The following is a 24,083-nucleotide window of genomic DNA, read 5'->3' as shown; positions in this document are numbered from 1 at the left end:
GATCAAATTGATAATGGCAATTAGAAAGATTAGATAGTAACCTTAGAGGGCAGTGAATTAATGTTCATGGGGGACAAACAACTCAGAAAAGGAAAGTGAGGATGTTTACAAAACTGGAAGAGTGTAATCAATTTCACTAAATGATAAATGTAGAAACTACTAGGTTGGTGGATGTTTTGCCATTTAGTTTCTGCAACAACAACAAAATAAATAAAATTATCAAAAAAAAAAAAAAAAAGCAAAGCTATGATGTTTTCAAATTCTTTCATCAATAATTTTAGATTAAAAAAGTAGTTCATTGCCTAATTATTCCTAGATTTTATACATTCCATAGCTTCAATATTCTAAAATGGGAACTAATATACAGAATAATTAACCCGGGACACTTCAGAGTATCAGTTAACAAGGAAAGAGTCACTTTCAACAGTGTAGTGTAATTATGAAAACAGGAACATTGAACATTACAATCTAGAAAGATTTTCAATAATGCAAGTTGAAACAAGAGATTTTTTTTTTCAAGTAACAGTGTGTTAACCACAGAAATCCATTTGTCAGACCATCCAATCAAGGTTTTCAATTAGTTTCTCATGACATTTAATCCATAAATTTTATCTCAGTAAAGTAAAAATGATAGTGTCAAAAGGGCTCTGAAAACGTCATCCAGAAGCAATTACCCTCCCTTTGTAGGTACATGGGAGTCTACCAAATTTTAAAAATCTTTGGAGAAATAAAATTCCTATTACCTGTTCTTGTTTTTAGTAATAACTTACATTAAAAGACTAGAAGTGTTTTTTTCTTTATGATTTCTATATTGCAACAAAACCAAACCAGACACACTACCATCAACTCAATTCTGACTCATAGTGACCCTATAGGACAGAGTAGAATTGCCCCATAAGGTTTCCAAAGCTGGAATTTTTTACAGAAGCAGACTGCCTCATTTTTCTCCCACTGAGTGGATGATGGGTTCAAACAGGCAACCTACCTGTTCATTAGCAGCCAGAAGTTTTAACTACTACACAACCAGAGCTCCCATTATACATTTTACTTAAGAAAGAAAGTAAGTAGCTGATTGAAATTCTGTATAACATAATGTTTTAAATGAAGTTATATGTAGAGAAGTCCATAGATCATAAGCATACCAAATAACTGGTAAAATACATTTATGAGAAAATAAGTTAAGAATTCTGATACACCTTACTTTTCTTCAAAATATTTATTTTTACATCAAAATAGATAATATTATGAATATGAATTTGAAGAAAAATATATTAATTTTTTTCTGAAAATATATTAAAATTTTAATCTGAATGCATTTTAAATAAACTTTAATCTTCATATTATAAAGAAACAGGACTTTTGAATTGTTCTGAATTTTGAACTTTCCAATTTACAAACAACTTCCTAAACTTTTCTTAGAACAATGCACTTATGGCAGAATCCTTGTTAATGAATATTTGTGGATTTAAATGACATGAAACATGTACATGGTAATTAACAAAACTATGTGGAATTTTCCTTTCCTTAATTTTAACAGCCATTATCTTTTCTATTAAAACAAGTATTATATTACTTGGCAAGATGTTCTTTTTTTTTTTTTTTTTACGATAGAAAGATAAATAGAAATGCACTAAAACTAATCTACTCTATAAATCCTGCATTTTTGCTTCATTATCATATGAAGCTCACCATTGCATAAAATACTCATGATATTTTTCAACATGTAATTTCACTAACACTATTATGAGTATAGGGGCATCTTGTGGGGCAGTGGTTAAGGCACTTGGCTACTAGCCAACAAGTTGTCTGTTCAAACCCACCACCTTCCCCATGTGAGAAAGATGAGGCAGTCTGCTTGCTTAAAGATTTACAACATTGAAAATCTTGTAAGGCACTTCTACTCTGTTCTAAAGAGTCTCTGTGAGTTGCAATCGACTTGATGGCAGTGGGTTTGGGTTTGGGTTATTACTATTGAAATTGGCATTTGAGAAGCTATATGGAAAAGTGAATAATTTTTGGATTATACAAATATACTTGAATTATTATTTTAGAAAGGAAAAATCTCTTTGTAATTGATGTCTGATGCAACCTAAGTGACTTCGCCAAATAGAATATCTTTTTGTACTACTGGTCCCATTGACATTTGGTTTCTCCTCCCCAATCAATTACATATTTTACTTGGCTAATTTGGGTCAGGAAGAACAGCAATTCTTTTGAACAAGATAAATGAGCAACAAAGAACAATTGGAACAGAAGAAAGGAGACAATTTAAGTAGACATAGATGCAGTGATTCTGAAATATCACACGTATAGAATTACTTTTTTCAAAACCATTTCCATTGAAACAGAATAATAATATTTTTTGAGGAAAAGGACCTATGTATGCTCTTTTTCTGGAACTTATTTGATTGTTTTCTTAAGTTTAAATCAATTTTTTTCAATTTCAACACCACTGACATTCAGAAATATAACTCTTTGTAGTGTAGTCCCCTATATTGTAAAATGATTAGTGGCTTCCTTGGCTTCTATGCTCTAGATGCCAGAAACAACTTCTAGTTGTCATAATCAAAATGTGTCCAGACAGTACCAAATATTCTCTCTTTGACAAAACCATTCCTGGTTAAGAATCACTGGTTTAAACATCTATATCTATTATGTATATGCATATAATATTAATAGAGAGAGAGAGCTCTTACTATTAAAACATCACAAATACTTTGCTTACTTTTCTTTTTATCAGTTCTTGTCTAACACACATTTAATTAGTTATGATAGCCAAAAATTTAATTGTGATAAAAAGCATAGGTTCTAGAGTCTGGCCGAGGACTAAATTCCAGTTTTAGTGTATGATAACAGGAGCTGTGGTGGCACAGTGTCTAAGGTATTTGACTGCTAACCGAAGGCTGGCAGTTCAAACCCATCGGCCACTCCTCGGAAGGAGGTTAGGCTCGGAAACACAATGAGAGGTCAGTATGAGTCAGATCAGACTGGATGGCAGAGACTTTTTTTTTTTCCTCAACTTTCTAATAGTGATCTTAGAAAAGATGCTTAACTGCTCTAGTCATCAAATCCACCACTCATCTGTCAGTTTGTGGTACTATGGTGGCTAGCATGTTGCTGTGATGTTGGAAGCTATGCCACCAGTAGTTCAGAAACCAGCAGGGTCACCCATGGTGGATAGGTTACAGCATTGCTTTCAAACTAAGAAAGACTTACAAATATGCAGAACCATCTATTCCTGAAAAAAACTGGCCAATGAAAACTTGACAAAAAGCAGTAAAATATTGTCTGACATATTACCAGAAAACATTATGAAGAATAGTGAAACATTGTCTGGTATATCCAGAAGATGAGCCCCTGAGGTTGTAAGACACTCAAAATATAACTTTGGAAGAGAAACCTCCTCCAAGTAGAGATGACCCTAATGATATAGATGCAATAAAGCATTCTAGACTTTCACTGGCTGATGTGGCACAACTGAAGATGAGAAGAAACAGCTACAAGCATCCATTAATCATCAGAACATGGACTATACCAAGTATGAAACTGGGAAAATTGGAAGTTGTCAAAAATGAAATGGAATGCCTAGAAGTTGGTATCCTAGGCATTAGTGAGCTGAAATGGACTGGTTTCAGCCATTTTGAAACTGACAATCATATGATCTACTATGCCAAGAATGACAAAATAAAGAACAGTGTCACATACATCATGGAAAAGGACATTTCAACATCTATCCTGAAGTACAATGCTGTCAGTGATAGAATAATATTCACATGCCTACAAGGCAGACCAGTTAGTACTACTCTTATTCAAATTTATGCACCAACCACCAAAGCCAAAGATGAGGAAATTGAAGGTTTTTGTCAACTTCTACAGTCTGAAATTGATGAAGCATGCAATCTAATTGCATTGATAATTACTGGTGATTGGAAGGAAAAAGTTGGACCAAGAAGAATCTTAAGTAGTTGGAAAACATGTCTTTGTGGATAAAAATACTGCCAGAGACCACATGATAGAAGTTTGGAAGACCAATGACTTATACATTACAAATATCTTTTTAGAACAACAAAATCAGTGACTGTACATCTGGACTCTGTGAAATGGAATACACAGGAATGAATTCAACTATATCTGTGGAAAGAGGTGATGGAGCAGCTGAATATCTTCAGTCAGAACAAGGCTAAGAGGTGACTGTGAAAGAGACTATCAATTGCTAATATGCAAGTTTAAGCTGAAACTGAAGAAAAGTAAAACAAGTCTTTGAGAGTCAAAACATGATTCTGATTATATCCCACCTGATTTTAGAGATCATCCGAAAAATAGATCTGACACATTGAACACCAGATGAGTTGTGGAATGACATTAAGAACATCATACGTAAAGAAACCAAAAGGTCATTAGAAGGATAGGAAAAGAAGAAACAAGCAAAATGGATGTCAGAAGAGATTCTGAAATTTTGTCTTGAATGGAGAGTAGCTAAAGCTAATGGAACAAATGATAAAATAAAAGAGCTGAACAGAAGATTGTAAAGGGCAGTTGAGAAAACAAAGTATTATAACAAAATGTGCAAAGACCTAAAATTAGAAAGCAAAACAGGGAGAGCACACTTAGCATTTCTGAAGCTGAAAGAATTGAAGAAAAATTCAAGCCTTGAATTGCCATATTGAAGGATTCTAATGGCTCAATATTTAACAATGCAGGAAACATCAAAAGAAGATGGAAGGAATACACTGCGTCACCACACCAAAAATAATTGGTTAATGTTCAACCATTTTAAGAGGTAGCATGTGATCAAGAGCCAATGTTATTAAAGGAAGAAGTTCCACTTGGACTGAAGAAATTGGTGAAAAATGAGGCCTGAGGAATTGATTGAATACCCAATGAGATATTTCAACAAGCAGATGCAGCACTAAGAGATGCTCATTTGTTTATGCCAAGAAAATTGGAAGACCACTACCTGGCCAACTGATTGGAAGAGATGTGTATTTGTGCTCATTTCAAAGAAAAGTAATCCAACAGAATGTGGAAATTATCAAACGATATCATTAATGGAATAGAGATGTGTGTCAACTGGGCTGGACCATAATGCTATGTGTTTTAAGCAGTTGTGATGTGGGTTATTTCCATGATGGGATTAGATATATATGTTTTGAGCAGCTAATCCATTGAAAGGGAGTTTCCATGCCCCACTTCCAACATATATTTGGACATCCTGGGAAACGAGATACTCTTCTGTGGATTGGGATCCTGTTGTGCTGCTACAACTGTCTGTGAGTGAACAATCCACCATTTGGCCTGGAGATCTTGGATTAATTATTTGTTGTAGTCAACAGCTGGTATACAGCCTGCCAACCTTGAGCTTGTCAGCCCCTGAAGCTGGGTGAGTCAGGAAAAGCCTCCAGCTTGATGTTTGATCCAAGAACTTGGGACTTGCCAGCTTCTATAACTGTGTGAGCCATTTTTGTAAGATAAATTTCTCTTTCTCTGTATGTATATATAAACTTTACTGGTTTTCCTTCTCTAGAGAACCCAGTCTAACATAATTAATATCATATGTAAGTAAAATTTTGCTGATGATAATTAAAAAATAGGTTACAGGTTATACTGAATTTTCAGGAATTCAAGCCAGACTCAGAAGAGGGTATGGAATGAGAGATAACAATGCTGATGTCTTATGGATGTGGGCTACAAGCAAAGAATAACAGAATAATATTTACCTGTGCATTATTGATTATGCAAAGGCATTCAACTGTATGGATCACAAATTACAGATAACCTTATGAAGAATGGAAATTCCAGAACACTTAATGGTGCTCATGAGGAACTGGCACATAGACTAGGAGGCAGTCATTTGAACAGGAAAATGGAATGCTGCATGGTTTAAAATCAAGAAGGGAGTGTATCAGGGTTGTATCCTTCCACCATAGTTGTTCAATCTGTATGCTGAGCAAATAATCCAATAAGCTGGACTTCTATGAAGAAGAATACAGCATCAGGATTGGAGGGACTCATTAAAAATCTGCAATATGCTGATGATAAAACCTTGGTTGCTGAAAATGAAGATGACTTGAAGCACCTACTGATGAAGACCAAAGATTACAGCCTTCAGTATGGATTTCACCTCAACATAAAACAAAAATCATTACAACTGGATCAATAAGCAACATCATGATAAATGGATAAAAGATTGAAATTGTCATGAATTTCATTTTACTTGGATCCAAAATCAACAGCCATGAAAACAGCAGTCATGATATTAGTGGATGTACTGTATTGGGTAAATGTTGTGCCAAAGATGTCTTTAAAATATTAAAGAGCAAAGACTAAGGTGTGCCTTACCTACACCATGGCATTCTCAATAGTCTTATATGCATGAAAAAGATAAACACTGACTAAGGAAGACTTCCTTAAGCAGAACACCACAATGTCTCCAAGAAAACAGATCATCACAGTCCACATAAAAACGCAGGATAAAGTAATAGAAACAAGAGACCAGGATACAAACACAGAAGATACCCCTGAGGAAAAAGCAGCATTGGAACTCCCAGATAAGGAATTGAAAAGAATTGTATCCGGGTACCTTCAGCAGATTGAGAGACAGATCAAGGGAAACACTGGCAAAATTAAAGAAAACACAGACAAAACTCTAGAACAATTTAGGAAAACAATATGAGAACAAGATGACAAAATAAACAAAAAATTAGAAACAATATTAAAACAACAAACAGAAATCCAGAAGATTAATAGTAAGATTTCAGAAATAGATAACACATTGGATGGACAAACAGTAGAATTGAATCAATAGAAGACAGAATTAATGAGATTGAAGACAAATACCTTAATACTACATTGTTAAGTGATCAATCAGACAAAAGATTAAAAAGAAAAAAATTAAGAAAGCCGAAGATTCACTTGGGATACCATTAAAAGGAATAAACTACATGTAATTAGAATTCCAGAACAGGATTAGACATATAAAACCACAGAGAAAATTGTCAAGTATTTGTTGGAAGAGAATTTCCCTAATATAATGAAACATGAGAATATATTCATTCAAGAAGTTCAATGAACCCCAAACAGGACAGACCCTAAAAGGAAATCACCAAGACATATCATAATCAAACTCACTAAAACCAAAGACAAAGAAGGAATGTTAAAACTATCATCAGAAAAACGAAAAGTTACTGACAAAGGACAACCAATAAGGCTAAGCTCTGACATCTCAGCAGAAACCATGTAGGTGAGAAAGCAATGGGATGATATATAGATAGATAGATAGATATTGTTGTTGGTGTTATTGTCATGCGCCGTCGAGTTAGACCTGACTCATAGCAACCTCTCCTTGGGTTTCCAAGGTGGTATCACTACAGAAGTAGATTGTCCAACCTTCCTTCCGAGGAGTGATTGGTGAGTTTGAATCACCAGCCTTCTGGTTAGCAGTCAAGTGCAAAATTTCCAACGCAGAATTATGTACCCAGCAAAATTGTCCATCAAATATGAGGGTGATATTAGGAGATTTCTAGATAAGCAGAAATGAAGGGAATTCATTAAAACTGGCCAACCTTACAAAAGATGAGAAAGGGAGTCTTTTAGGGAGAACCAATAACAGCAAACAACAGCCAGTGATTAACACACATGATGACAAAACCCAGAAACTAACCCAGTTATGGAAGTATCCAAAATAAAATAAACTTTAACGATTGTAAACAGGGAACCAGAGACATCAATTTGTAAATGAAGACAACTATAAACCAACAAGAGAGAATAGGGTAGTTACAGAACTTCAGAATAGTGAGGAAATCAAAACAGTAGTGAAATAAAACTGACTGTTTAAACTTAGAAAGAAAATAATAAACCACAGGGTAACCTCAAAGAAAAAGATAAACCTTTGCATCAAAATAAAAAGAAGACAAGCACAAATATTTAGCAAATACTAAAACAATAGCAATGGAGGAGATGATAACACAATTCATAAACAAAATGAGCTCAGCACAGAAATGTATATGGAACAAAGGAATCATCAATACCACAAAAAAAAGAAACACACATAAAAAGATGACATTAATAAATTTATTTTTGTCAGTAATTACACTGAATGTCAGTGGATTAAATGTACCAATCAAGAGAAGAGAGTTGCAGAGTGGATAAGAAGACGTGACCCATCAATATGCTGTCTATAAGAGAGTAACCTTAGACACAAAGATGAAAACAGACTCAAAATCAAAATTTGGAAAAAGATATATGAAGCAAATGGCAACCAATAAAGGGTAAGAGTGACAATATTAATTTCTGATGAAACAGATTTTAAGATAAGAATGACTATAAGAGACAAGGAAAGACATTATATAATGCTTAAATGATCAATTGAACAGAAAGACATGTCTATAATAAATAACTACACAGCCAATGAAAAACACCAAAATACATAAATTAGACTTTAACAGAACTGAAAAGATAAACAGATGAATTGCACAGTAGTGGTAGGAAACTTTAATACACCACTTTCAATAAAAGAACAATGGGAAAGAAACTCAACAAAGATTCAGAAGAATTAAACAAGATGATAAACCAAGTTGACCTTATCAACATCTATGGAACACTTTACCCAACAGCAGCAAAATATACATTCTTTTACAGCACATATGGAACATTCTCCAGGATAGACCATATGTTAGGCCACAAAGTAAGCCTTAATAAAATTAAGAACATGTACATACTGCAAAGCGTCTTCTCAGATCAAAATGCTATAAAATTATAAATCAACACTAGGAAGACCAATGGAAAAGGAGCAAACAAATAGAAATTGAATTGAGTAACACCTTCCTCAAAAATGACTAAGTAATAGAAGAAATAAAAAATGAAGTAAAAAAATTCCTTGAATCAAATGAGAATGAAAATACAACATACCAAACTCTTTGGAACACAGAAATAGCAGTGATCAGAGGCCAATTTGTAGCAATAAATGCACACATCAAAGAAGAGAAAGCCAAAATCAACACCTTAACCCAATATCTCCAACAATCAGAAAAAGAGCAGCAAAAAAATCCTACAGTCACAGAAGAAAAGAAATAATCAAGATCCAAGCAGAATAAACAAACAGAAAGACAATAGAAAAACTCAACAAGACTGGAATTTGGTTCTTTAACAAGATTAATAAAATTGACAAATCACTGGGAACTTAACAAGAGAAAATGCGAATAACACGAATAAAAAATGAAAGGCGTGATGTCACAACAGAACCAACAGAAATAAAAGAAATAATACCAGGATACTATGAAGAATCGTACTCCAACAAATTTGGAAACATCGAAGAAATGGACAGATTTTTAGAAGCACAGTACTTACCTAAACTAATATAGATTGAGGTAGAAAATTTGAACAGACCCAAAACCAAAGAAGAAATTGAACAGGTCATTAAAAAAATTACCAAAAAAAAAGTCCTGGCCCAGATGGTTTCAATGGAGAATTCCACCAATCATTCAGAAAAGAGCTCACAGCAATTATACACAAATTACTCCAGAACATAGAAAAGGATGGAATCCTCCTAAATACATTTTATGAAACAAGCAAAACCCAGATACCAAAACCAGGCAAAAACACCACTAGAAAGGAAGACTACCGACCAATATCCCTCATGAATATAGATGCAAAAATCTTCAACAAAATACTAGTCAATAGATGCCAAAAACACACCAAAGAAATAATACATCATGACCAAGTGGGATTCATGCTAGATATACAAGGATGGTTCAACATTAGAAAAACTATCAATTTAATCCATAGCATAAGTAAAATAAAGGAAAGAAATCACATGATGATATCAACCAATGCAGAGAAGGCATCTGATAAAATTCAACACCCATCCCTGATAAAATCTCTCAGCAAAATAGGAATCGAAGGGGAATTCTTCAACATAAAAAAAAGCATATATGCGAAACCAACAACAAATATTATTCTCATTGGAGAGAGACTGAAACCATTCCCCTTGCAAACAGGAGCAAGAAAAGGATGTCCTCTATCTCTACTTCTATTCAACATTGTATTTCAAGCTCTAGCCAGAGCAATAAGGCAAGAAAAGAAAATCAAAGGAAACCAAACTGGCAAGGAAAACAATCCCTATTTGCAGGACATATGATCCTATACATAGAAAACTCAAGAGACTCAGCAAGAAAACTACTGGAACTTATTGAAAGATTTAGCATAGTGACAGGATACAAGATAAACATACATAAAATTGGTTGGATTCTTCTACACCAGCAAAGAGGTCTCTGAAAAGGAAATAAGGAAAGCAATACCACTTACAATAGCTACCAAAAAGGTAAGATCTTGAGAATAAATATTACCAGGAACACAAAATACTTATACAAAGGAAATTACAAAACACTGCTTCAAGAAACTATAAAAGATATACATAAATGGAAGAACATACCATGCTCATGGATAGGAAGCTTGAACATTAGTGATACCACCTCAGAAACCCAAGGAGGGGTCACTACGAGTAAGATCCGACTTGACAGCAGTGAGTATCAAAGCAATCTAGACATTCAGTGCATCCGAATCCAGATTCCACCAACATTCTTTAAAGACATGGAAAAAACAATCACTGATTTTACATGGAAAGGAAAGAGAAATGAGATCAGCAAAGCATTACTGAAGAAGAACGAAGTAGGACATCTCACACTCCCAGATCTCTAAATCCACTGTACAGCCACAGATGTCAAATAGCCTGCTATTGGTACAATGTCAGTCACATAGACCAGTGGAATAGACTTGAGAACCCAGAAATAGATCTATATGCCTATGGTCAGCTGATCTTTGACAAACAGCTGAAATCCATTAAATGGTGAAGAGATAGTTTCTTTCACAAATGGTGCTGGCAAAACTGGATATCAATTTGCAGAAAAATGAAACAAGATCCATACCTCACACCATACAAAAAAGCAAATTCCAGATCAATCAAAGATTTAAATGTGAAATTTAAAGCTATAAAGTTCATCAAAGAAAAAATAGGGGTAAACATAAGAACCCTGATTAATGGCATAATAGACTATCAAGCATAACCCAAGATACACAACCAGAAGAAGAGAAGCTAGATGATTGGGACCTTCTAAAAATTAAATGTGCATGTTCATCAAAAGACTTCTCCAAAAGAGTAAAAAGAGAACCTAGGGATTGGGAAAAAGTATTCAGAAATGGCATATTGGACAAAGGACTTATGTCTAAAATTTATAGAAATCTCTAACACCTCAACATCGAAAAGACAAACAATCCAATTAAAAAATGGGTAGAAGACATGAACAGACACTTCACCAAAGAAGGTATGTAGGCAGCCAACAAACACATGAAGAAATGTTCATGATCATTAAGTCATAAGAGAGATGCAAATAACCATGACAGACCATGAAAATAACGATGAGATACTATCTCACCCCAGCAATAATAGCAAAGTTCAACAAGACAAAAAATAACAAATACTGGTGAGGATGTGGAGAGATTGGGACTCACATACATTGCTGGTTGTTGTTGTTGTTGTTATTTGCTGTCGAGTCGGCCCCAACTCATAGCGACCCCTCCTTGGGTTTCCGAGGCAGTATCACTATGGAAGTAGGATTGCCCAACCTTCCTTCCGAGGTGGGACTGTAAAATGTTGAAATCAGTATGGCAATTGTTTAAAACTTTGGAAATGGAAATACCATTTGATCCAGCAATCCCATTACTAGGTATATATTTTAAAGAAGTGATAGGCAGAACACAAACAGATATATGCACACCTATGCTGATTGTAGCACTACTCACAATAGCCAACAGATGGAAACAACCTAAGTGCCCATCAATCTTGGAATGGGTAAACATACTGTGGTACATACACAGAATTGAATACGATGCAACCCTAAAGAACAATGTAGAATCTGGGAAACACCACACAATGTGTATGAACTTGGAGGATATTATGCTGAGTGAAATAAGTCCATCACAGAAGGACCAATAATGTATTAGTCTACTATTGTAAAACGTCAAGGAAAGTTTTATACATGGAAGGAAACTCTTTGTGGCTACCAGGGATGGAAGGAGGGGAGGACAGGAAAAATTTTTAGATAGGTTAGGAAAAAAAGACTTTCTTTGACACTCTCTCTCTCTCTCTCTCTATATATATATATATCTTTTCCTAGCTATCTGGAATGTTGCCAATTATATTGACCATTTCTCTACAATCTACTTCTCTGTTTAGTCAATAATCTCTGACAGGTAAACCAATTCTAATCCTTAGTACCATATCAACTAACACCAATTCTTTCAAGAGGTAATTCCTTTCTAAGAAGGTAACCTGCTTTTGTTATCCCATTTTCTAGTACATCCTATATTTTTCCACCATTCTTAGCACATTCGTACCACAGTACAATGTTATCACAGGACAATTATACAATTTTAAAAAAAGCCTCTTTTGCACAGGTCATCCTTCAAAATACTACACCATCCAGAACCTGAGAGGTACAGTAAAAATAAGAAAAGCACTAGTCTAGATGTTGCTCTGAAGATGCTGCATGAATTTAACATTCATGCATGTTGACCTTACACAAAGTAAGTGGTGGTGTTGTTATTAGTTGTCCTTCAGTCACCTCCAACTTAGTGTCCTTATGTATAACACAGTGAAAATCGCGTAGTCCTGCATCATCTTTATGATTGTTTTTATGTTTGAGTCTGTTATTTTGGCTACTTTTCAATCCAATTCCTGGAGTGTTGCTGTCTTTTTCATAAACCATAATGTAGGTTGTTGTTAGTTTTCCTGGAGTTGATTCCAACTCATACTTCTGATGTATCAGAGTAGAACTGCACTACTTACAGTTTTTAAAGCTATGCCTTTTTGGAAGCATATCTGCAGACCTGTCTTCAGAAGTGCTACTCATTGGGTTAGAACTGCCGATCTTTCTGGATGTTAGTCAAGCCCTTAACCCTTTGCACTCTAGATTCCATCTAATCAGCTGTAGTCCTTATGTCTTCAGAACAACAACTGAGGTTTCCCAAGGAAGAAAATTTCCACCATAAGACTGTAACTAGACACCCCACAGGAATTACCAGCCCACCATCTACTATACTGACTTTGGATACAAAAGTGCATGGATTTTCATCCTGTCACTTGATTTTGGACTTGCAGTCCCCACAATCATTTGAGCCAACTGTGTAAAATAATTTTTCCCACTCCTCACTTATCATCATGATTAGCTTCCAAAGATTAGGTCGTTATGCAAAAATTGGCATCATGTGAAAATGGAGGAGGATCACATCATATCACAAAATGGAGAATAACTTCATGGTTACATAACTGGCAAATTAGATCATTATGTAATTGTCAAATCACTGACAAACATGGTCCAGCCATGTCGACACATAACCTTAACCATCACAACCAGTGTTATTCTGTCTTGCATCTTGATGTTCCTTACTGCTAGATGTATGTCATTAAGATGGAAAATAGCCAGATAGTAAATTTTTTACTATTGTCATAAATATGAAATACTGGATAATGAGATAATTGATAAGTGAGCAATAGGTGATATATACATGTATACATGTATATATAATATGTATACTATTTGTATAAGGAACTCCAAGCATACACACATACACACCTACATATACATATGTTGTTATTATTGTTAGGTGCCATCAAATCAGCTTTGAGTCACAGCAACACTATGTAAAACAGAACAAAAGACTGCCCAGTCTTGTCCCAGCCCCATAATCCTTGCTATACCCTAGCCCATCACTGAAGTCACTGTGTTATCCATCTTGTTGAAGGTCTTCATCTTTTTTTGCTGATACTCCACTTTACCAAGCATGATATCCTAATCCAGTGAATGGTCCCTTCTGACAACGACCAAAGTAAGTAAGATGAAGTCTGGCCATTCTTGCATCCAAGCACCATTATACCAGCACATCTTCCAGGGCAGGTTTGCTGGTTCTTCTCGCAGTTCATGGTACTTTCAGTATTCTTAACCAACACCACAACTCAAAAGCATTAACTCTTCTTCAGTCTTCTTTAGTCATTGTCCAGCTTTCATGTGCATATGAGGCTATCAAAAATACCATGGCTTTGTTTGGTGCACCTTAGTCTTCAAAGAGATGTCTTTTCTCTTCAACACTTTGAAAGAACTCTATTGCAGTGGATTTGCCCAGTGCAATATGTCATATGATTTCTTGACTGCTGCCACCATTGGTGTTGATTATGGAACCAAGAAATGTGAAATCTTTGACAACTTCAATTTTTTCTCCATTTATTATGATGGTACTTATTGGGCCAGTTATGTGGATTTTTGTGTTCTTTATTTTGAGGTGTAATCCACAGTGCAGATGGCAGTCTTTAATCTTTATCAGTAAGTGCTTCAAGTCATCTTCACTTTCAGCAAGCAAGGTTGTGTCATCTGCATGTCACAGGCTGTTAATGAGTCTTCCTCCAATCCTGATGCCATATTCTTCTTCATATAGTCCAGTTTCTTGGATTATTTGCTCAGCATACAGATTGAAAAAATATGGTGAAATGATACAACTCTGATGCATTCCCTTCCTGTTTGAAACCATGCAGTATCCCTTTGTTCTGTTCAAACAACAGCCTCCTGGCTTATATACAGTTTTCTCACGAGCACAATTCAGTGCTCTGGAATTCCTATTCTTCTAAAAGTTATCCATAATTTGTTATGTTTCACATAATCAAGTACTTTTGCATAGTCAATAAAACATAAGTAAACATCTTTTTGGTATTCTTTGCTTTCAGCCAAGAATACAAATGATATCTGACATCAGCAATGATATTCCTCATTCCATGTCCTCTTCTGAATCCAGCTTGCACTTCTGGAAGTTCTCTGTCAATATACTGCTGCAACCATTTTTGAATTATCTTCAGCAAGGTTTTACTTATGTGTGATATTAATGATATTTTTCAATAATCTCCACATTCTGTGGGATCACCTTTTTTTGGAATGGGTAGAAACATGGATCTTCCAGTCAGTTGGCCAGGTAGCTGTCTTCCATATTTCTTGGCATAGACAAGTAAGTGCCTACAGAGCAGCATCTGTTTTTTTGAAACATCTCAATGAGTATTCTGTCAATTATTGAAACCTTGTTTTTTGCCAATTCCTTCAGTGCATCTTTAACTTCTTCCTTCAATACCATTTGCTCTTGATCATATGCCACTTCCTGAAATAGATGAACACTGACCAATTCTTTTTAGTACAGTGACTCTGTGTATTCCTTCCATCTTCTTTTGAGGCTTTCTGCATCATTCAATATTTTGCCCATAGAATCATTCAATATTGCAACTTAGAGCTTGAATTTTTTCTTCAGTTCTTTTAGCTTGAGAAATGCTGAGTGTGTTCTTCCCTGTTGGTTTTCTAATTCCAGGTCTTTGAACATTTCATTATAATGTTTTACTTTGTCTTCTGGAACTGCCCTTTGAAATATTCTGTTCAGGTATTTTACCTTGTCATTTCTTCCATTCTTTTTAACTATTCTCTGTGCAAGAGCAAGTTCCAGAGTCTCTTCTGACATTTATTTTGGTCTTTTCTTCCTTTCCTGTCTTTTTAACAAATGTTTGCTTTGTTCATGTATGATGTTCTTTATGTCAACTCACAATTCATCTCCTCTGCCAACACTGGTGTTTAGTGCATCAAATATTTTCTTCAGGTGGTGTCTCAGATGTGATATAATCAAGGTAATATTTTGGCTCTCGTGGACTTGGTTTCATTAACTTCAGCTTCAACTGGAACCTGCATATGAGCAATTGATGATCTGTTCTACAATCAGCTCCTGACCTTGTTTTGGCTTAAGATACTGAGCATCTCCATCATCTCTTTCCACAGATGTAGTCGATCTAATCCCTGTGTATTCCATTTGTTGAAATCTACTTGTATAGTCACCAGGTATGCTATTGAAAAAAGTTATTTGCAATGACTAAGTCGTTGGTCTTGCAAAATTGTATCATGCGACCTCTGGCATCATTTCTATCACCAAGGCCATATTTTCCAGCTACTGGTGATTCTTCTTTGTTTCCAACTTTTGCATTCCAGTCACCAGTAATGGTTGGTTAATTTCAGTCTGCAGAAGTTGGTAAAAGTCTTTAATCTCCTCATCTTTGGCTTTGGTGGCTGCTGTGTAAATTTGAATAATATCAGTATTAACTGGTCTTCCTTGTAGGTATATGACTATTATCCTGTCACTGGCAGCATTGTACTTCAGGATAGATTTTGAAACATTTTTTGTGATGATGAATGCCACACCATTCCTCTTCAATATTGTCTTCCTGGGATAGTAGATCATACGGTGGTCTGATTCAAAGTGGTCCACTACTCATCTGTCAGTTTGTCTCCTGTAGTGACTTGCATGTTGATGTGAGTCTGGAGACTATGCCACTGATATTTCAAATACTATCAGGGTCATTCATGGTGGACATATTTTAGCAGAGGTTCCAGACTAAGACAGACTTGGAAGAAGGAAGGGCCCATCCACTTCTCCAGAAAATGGTCAGTGAAGACCTTATGAATTGCAGTGAAACACTGTCTGACATATTACTGGAAAACTTTGTGGATAGCCCTGAAACACTGTCTGATATGGCACCAGAAGATGAGCCCCTCAGGTCAGAAGGCACTAAAAACACAACTAGGTAAAAGCTGTTTCCTCAGAGTAGAGTGGACCTTAATGACATGGATAGAGTAAAGCTTTTGGGAACTACATTTACTGGTGTGACATGTCTCAAAATGAGAAGAAACAGCTGCAAACATCCATTGATAATTGGAACATGGAATGTACAAAGTATGAAACTAGGAAAATTGGAAGTATTCAAAAATGAAATGGAATGCATAAAGATGGTGTCCTAGGCATTAGTGAGGTGAAATGGACTGGTTTTGGCCATATTGAATTAGACAATCATATGATCTACTATACCAGGAATGACACATACATATACTCGTACATGTACATACATACATTATATATATATATATGTGTGTGTGTGTGTGTGTGTATATATATATATATATACACACATATATATATATACACACATATATAAATATGCATGTATATATATGACAGTGTTATGTCATCTGCATATTGTTAATGAATCTTGCTACAATCCTGATGTTCTTCTTCATGTATTCAGTTTCTCTGAGATTATTTGCTCAGCATATATATATATATATACATATATTTGTGTATATCAAGACCAATATGTTTTGGAAGAAGCATAGCCAGAATGCTCTTTAGAAGTGACAATAGCAAGACTTTGTCTCAAATATTTTTTATATGTTATCAGTAGGAGCAGTCCCTGGAGAAGGACATCATGTGTGGCAAACCAGAGGGTCAGCATGAAAGAGGAAGAATGTCAATGAGATGGATTGATACAGTGGCTGCAACAATGGACTCAAAGATAACAATGATTGTGAGGATGGGGCAGAATAAGACAGTATTTCATTCTTTTGTGCATAGGGCTGCTATGATTGGAACTGACTCCATGGTGATCTATAACAACCACGTATATATGTATATGTGTACATGTATGGTTATATATATATATATATATATATATATATAGTGAGAGAGAGATGTTGTTGTGTGTCATAGAGTCTATGCTGACTCATAGTGACCACATATGACAAAGTAGAACTGCCTCATAGGGGTGACTAGGCTGTAATTTTTATGGGAGATCACTAGGTCTTTTCTTCCACAAAGTGGCTGGTGAATTTGAACTGCCAACCTTTCTGTTAGTAGGCAAGTGCTTAGCCATTTTACCACCAGAACACTTTTACATATCTGTCTACTTCATATCTATCTATTATCTACCTATCCATCTACATACCTATCTATCAATTATTGATTCTGTTTTCTGGAGTACTCTAAGACACCTTTATAAGAACTCTAGTACCAGTGTTAGACATGGCATGATCCATGCAGCAATTGTTTATTGAACTACCATAACCAGGTAATTAATAGTTGTGCTGTTATATATATATAATATTTGACAAATAATATTATGTCCCCTTATAAATTGCTTCCATAATTATTTTGAAATTTATGTATTAAAAGTGCTATTGTCTTTTATCCTTTTTAGCTTTTATCTTTTCATCCTTACCTAAATTAAATGTTCTTTAAGTATAAGAATCATGTTATATTTCATTGTATTTCCTTATAACATGTTTCCCTAACTTTCTATCAAGTATGTTATTAAAGTGTGTGTTTTGAAAATACTTAAAATACAAAATGGATATTTGGCATTTGATTTTCATCTCATGTAGGAAAAAGTAAACTCTAGGATTTAAAGTACACGGGCTGTCTCTGAATCAAAATGTAATTTTGTAAACCATGTGGCCAATTAAAGATAACCTGCTTTTAATGGACTAGACCACCATACTTTGCTATTAAAAATGGTCTTGCTTTTGGCTACACACTCCCTGATTTGATATAAAAGATTAGAAATTGCACAAAGTTGCTCTCATATGTGAGTAAAAGAGATGCTTCTTTGGTAGAATAAAACTAGGAATGTGTTGTCAAGAACCTCCAATCTCTCCTTAACACCTGGTGCTTCCCTGTACTCACTGCCTTTCTCAGCAACAGTGGGACCATTTGAATGGTTTGTTTAGACCAATCAAAGAAAACTTTTTTCTAATCATCATCTACCATGATTTATATCTCCATTGAATATTTTTAGTCTCTCTTGCTTGTTTCTGTTTTTAATCCTGTAGACATCTTTAATATTTAATATATTATTGCTTTAGATTTACCTACACACTTACAATAAATTTGCTTTATCATTTATCTTGCATCTCAGGATTGCTATCTGAGATCATTTCCCTTCTGACTGTGTAACATACAGCCATCATATTTTTCCTTTCGTAAGGGTCAGTGGTCGACAACCTTTATAAGCCTAGGTATGAATACAAATGTATTTACACTGCAAACATCTCAGAGTTGAGAGGAGAACTACTGCTCTGGGAAATATATGAAAAATGACCAATTTTACTTGACCTTCTCCTTATCTCTACAGAGAGCTATTGTTGTAGAGTACAAATTCCCGTGGAACTGCTCTTCTTATTACCCTTTTACATGCTATAACCAGTAATGTTAGCCAAAGCTTTTTCAACCATATCCTTCTTTTATGCTGCTATCACAAGATTTGCATTCAAAATGCAACAGAAAAAGACTCGTTACAAGTGGCCACTCGAACTTATACTACGGAATTGCCAAAAACTTTTGTGAATATGAATTTAAATTGTGTTTTGTTTTAGGTGGAAAATGTCCATGTGATATATAAATGTTAGGCTGGTTAAAAACCTCTTAAAAGGCTGACCAATTTAATCAGTTATGGAATGTATCTGATGTCTACCTATTTGAATAAGTATCTAAAAGAGGCTATTAAAAGAAGAAGAAAGGAATAAGGAAAAATTTACCTTTCCTTGGAAGGAAGATGGGGCAATCTACTTCCATAGTGATACTGCCTCGGAAACTCAAGGAGGGGTTGCTATGAGTCAGGTCCGACTCCACGGCACATAACAACAACAACAACAATCAATTTATTTATTCCTCGAAAAGCTGATTTCCAGAAATTTTCTTCTACTTTAATGGATGGAGTGCATGATGCCCAATGGGCATAGAATACTTCTCTTTGTTGTTTGTTCAGCAGTCAGCACCTTTTCAGAGTTCATCCTAAATATCCCAGCCAGAAATATGTGGGACTGTTCAGGATCAGCATGCACTGCAGAATATTTTAATTGATAGTGGCATTTGTTTTTCTTGTGGTTTATGATCACAGCTGATACAAAACTACTCAAAGGTTTGGGATGGAAAGTGGTGGGAGCAAGAGATGTTCCATCATTAAATCTAAATAGATCCACTGAATCCTGGAGAAAGAATGCATTGTATATTATTAGCTTCTGATTTAGCACTTACTGCAAAAAAGTTGCTGAATAAATGAACAAATAAATTAATTAGAATTAGAAATAATCACTACCTTCTAGATATTGTACTATGTGTGGTACAATGATGATGAGGCAGATTGGCAAGTACTCAGATTTTAAATTTTGTAGCCATTTAAATTTGAGTATATGATAATTAGGGATGCTATTAATAATCATTTAGGGAATACTCAATTTCCCAGTATACTATAATCCATTTTATATAAATTATCCCTAATTATCACACTAGTTCTGCAAGGTAGGACTGAATTTCCTTTCTAACAAATAAATCAAAGCTAGAAGCTTCATTTCCATGGATTCATTGTCCACTGACTTCTGACTGAGTTCAGACAGTGGGAAGCAGTAACCTGAAAGAGAAAAGACTTGGGATCTTTCCTTATCCTTTTTTACCTTGGTAGGTACCTCTACCATCAGCTGCATCTAAACCATGACTCTAGCTTTTGTGGGAGGAACTGAGCTCCAGAACTGTGGTCCTTGTTTTTTTCCTTCAAGCCTGAAGGTGATAGTGGCTTCTTGCTATTGCTAATATCTGGGTTACCTCACCATATTGTTGACTTTTAGGTTGCTCCATAAACTGTGTAAAAATTCCCTGACTTAAATTACGAATGAATGAACAAATCTGTCAGTTATTCTGTATGAACCCTGACTAATACACTACGATCTTCATATCACACCACACTATTTCAACATAACATTGAAAAAACAGCTCATAACAACACTTTACAATTTATCCAATCAGTTTAAGCAAGGAACTGAATCTTTGAATTTTCACTTTAGAAAGATCTTTTACTGAGTAAATAGATGATGGTTTAGAATGAAATACAATAGGAGGCCAAAACCCAAGCGTGATATTTTTCTCTTAGGCATGTTGAAATTGTATTATGATTATTAGTAAAAAGCCATTTGGATGTGTAGCAGTAGACAGATGCTAGAGTTTGCTAAGAATGAGAGTAGCTTAAATGTGATGACTGTTTTGGATAGAATGAGAAAAAAAAAAAAAAAAAAACATGTTCTAGCTCTGGTGGTATAGTGCCTAAGGCATTTGACTACTAACCAGAAGGTTGTCAGTTCAAACGCACCAGCTGCTGCATGGAAGGAAGATGGGATGATCTACTTTCATAAAGATTTACCTCCTTGGAAACCCAGTGGGGGTCTCTATGAGTTGTAATTGACTTGATGGCAGTGAGTTTGGTGGTTTGAGTATAATTTCAGGAATCTGGTGTAGGTCACTGTATAGATCATGGTATATTTAAACAAAATAAACTAAAGTAATATTAGGACAGAGTAAAATATAATGAGTTCAGTTTTGGACAGAGTTTGATATGCACATGTGGGATCCATATGAAGTATGTAACAGTCATAATATATATATATGGATACCTGGAGAGAAGTAATGGGCAGAGCTAGGATTCATGAACAGGTAGGTGGTAACTAAAGAGGATAGGATGACTCAGAAAAAAATATTAAAGTAAGAAGAGAAAGGCAGAAAATGGAAGCTCAAAGAACAAAATCTGGGAATCACTTGGATGAAAAGAAGGGAGAAGAGTTGAGGTAGAAGAACTTGCAGATGGCAATCAAGCTCAAAGTAATTCAAGTATAGTGTAACAGGAGAGATTTCCAGTTAAATTGCTCTAGACTAGACAAATAAAAAGAGTAAAATGCATTCAGTGGGAATGAAAAATAGAGGTACTGAGTATAAGCTTATCCTTTCTAAAACACTTGGCTGTAGAAGAATAAAAGAGAGTACATTACTTGGAAGGTTAAGGTCTTACATTGAAGGCATGGCTTAATATAAATTAGAATAAATACGTATTTTAAGAAAGTATAAGATCCTTAGATGTTTTGAAGAGTTTCTGCTTCAACTTGAGCCAGCATTCAAATTCTCAATAAAGACTTGGAGAAGGGTTCAGGACTCTGGGCCATCACGGCTTTGGCAGTGACAAAACAAACAAAACCAAGTTACTGCTTTGCCAGTTCATTGTCTGCAACTTGTCAAGGCATGTAGCTAGTCTCATTATCTCCAGGACAGAAGGAGTATCTAATCTAAGTTAATAGAAAAGATACAGCAATCGCCGTTTCCATTGTTTTATATAGCATGCCTATCCAAGACATTATCCAAAGTGTATTTTTTATTTTGACTCAATGCTTTTTTTCTCAATTATAAAAGGAGAAAATCCTAAGTGTAAGAGGATTTTGGGTTCCCCACTCCTTTTCTTTTTTTTTAACCAATCCTCCCCCTGAAAGAAAAAAACTTTTAGTCAATAACTCTTTCATGACTCACTTATAGACTAGCTGCTTTAACATTAAGACATGCTAAGGTAGTCATTTATTAAAAACTAAAACTTTTTCTTGCACATAAAAAAAAAGATATTTTAGAAAACTACTGTTATTTCACAAAGTCTCTCCTCATACTCTTTCTAAACTGTGCTACACACACATCCTTTCATGTATGAAAGGATATAAGTAGCTGAACTTCAATTGAAAGATGATTTATTTACACATTTTTTACAAAGTAAGTTATACAGATTAAATTGGCCTCAGGTCTCTGGTTAGTTGCCAGTACATAATTGCTGTCCAATGTCTTAATTGAAGACAAAATGGCAGCCGAGCGGCACCCCAATTCATCATGTTCTTTCCTGATCAATGTTGTTGCTGTCATTAGCTGTCATCAAGCCTCCCTTTGATTCATGGTAACTTCCTGCAGAATAGAACTATGTGTAGTCCAGTCCTGTGCTATCTATGTCATGACTGGCTGCAAATCAAATCACTGCGATTCATAACGTTTTGATTGGCTTATATTGGAAATAGATCACCAGTCCTTTCTTCTTGTCCTTTTTATTTGTAAGCTCTACTGAAAGCTGTTAAGCATTATGGCAGCATCCAAGTCTCCACTGACAGATAGGTGGTAACTGTTCATGAAGAACATTGGGCTGGCCTTGAACCTGGGTCTCCTACATGGAAGGTGAGAATTCTACCACTGATCTACATTTCCCCCCCTCTTAGTCAATAAAGCTGGCCTGAAGTTTGACTTACAATTGGACAGACCATGTGCTTCACACTCATGTATGTGACAAAGCTCCCAGGGAACCTGTTCCTAAAAACTTTTTCATAAAAAGTGGCTGTATTTTTAATGTATTATATAAGAGCCTTTGAGATAGGCAGTAGAGGTACAAATTTAAAAAAAAAAAAAAAATGAAATCAAGTATTATTGCTACTGATCTTGAAAAGGGATCTTTTGCCCCCTCATCAACTTAAATGAGAAGCTCTGAGTATACCAGGCTAATGTCTGGTGTAACTATACCTCCTCATGGCTTCTGGTATGTCTCAGTTCACAAAAGACAGTTCATAAATATGTTGAGCTGAATTTTCAGTGCAGGATGAATGTTCATTAGGCTATCATTGAAGATGACTGAAACTTCTGAGTCAGAGGAAATAGCAAGGGCATGCATGCTTTCACTTTCATTCTCCATTTGAGTGTCAGGAAAATAGGACACTGTGGATAGAAGACAAGGAGATAAAGAGCATTTGTGAAATCACAAAAATAAAAACTCTGGAAGGATATACTGCCCCATGTTGTTTTCAGAATTCTAAAATTGATAATATATTTGTTGTTGTTATGTACTGTTGAGTTGGACCCAACTCCTTGGGTTTCCGAGGCAGTATCACTACGGAAGTAGATTGCCTCATATTCCCTCCGAGGAGTGGCTGGTGGGTTTGAACCATGAGCCTTCTAATTAGCAATTAAGTGCCTTAGCCACTATGCTACCAGAGCTCCCACATAATATACTATAACAAATATATTCAAACACTCAGTTGACTAATTCTACAAAATCCAAGCAAGGTACTAAAATTTTGCATGGTGTTTTCTTTAGCAATTCCTGAAGAAATTGACATAGACTGAATTCTCTTTAGAGTATTAAGTAGTTTTTTCTTTTTTTTAAAAAAATACGTCAATATAAAAACATCCAAAATAATCAAGATTCGAGCAGAAATCAATGAAACAGAAAATAGAAGGGCTATAGAAAAAATCAACAAGACCAGATAGTCAGCTGATCTTTGACAAAGGCCCCAAATCCATTAAATGGGGAAGAGAATGTTTGTTTAATAAATGGTGCTGGCAAA

The 24,083-nt window shown here is 35.2% G+C and overlaps 1 protein-coding gene across 1 annotated transcript in view; it reads right to left on the bottom strand.

The window, feature by feature from the left end:
- LRP1B (LDL receptor related protein 1B) overlaps positions 1–24,083 on the bottom strand; it is a 1,967,638-nt gene that overhangs the window by 1,903,325 nt on the left and 40,230 nt on the right. The window lies entirely within an intron of this gene.

The sequence above is a fragment of the Orycteropus afer genome, unplaced genomic scaffold (genome assembly GCF_000298275.1).
Source record: "Orycteropus afer afer isolate SDZICR_OR568_19922 unplaced genomic scaffold, OryAfe1.0 scaffold00148, whole genome shotgun sequence".
NCBI lineage: Eukaryota > Metazoa > Chordata > Mammalia > Tubulidentata > Orycteropodidae > Orycteropus > Orycteropus afer.
Note: the sequence above shows the minus strand (reverse complement) of the source record. Positions and strands in the feature narration are given on the sequence as shown.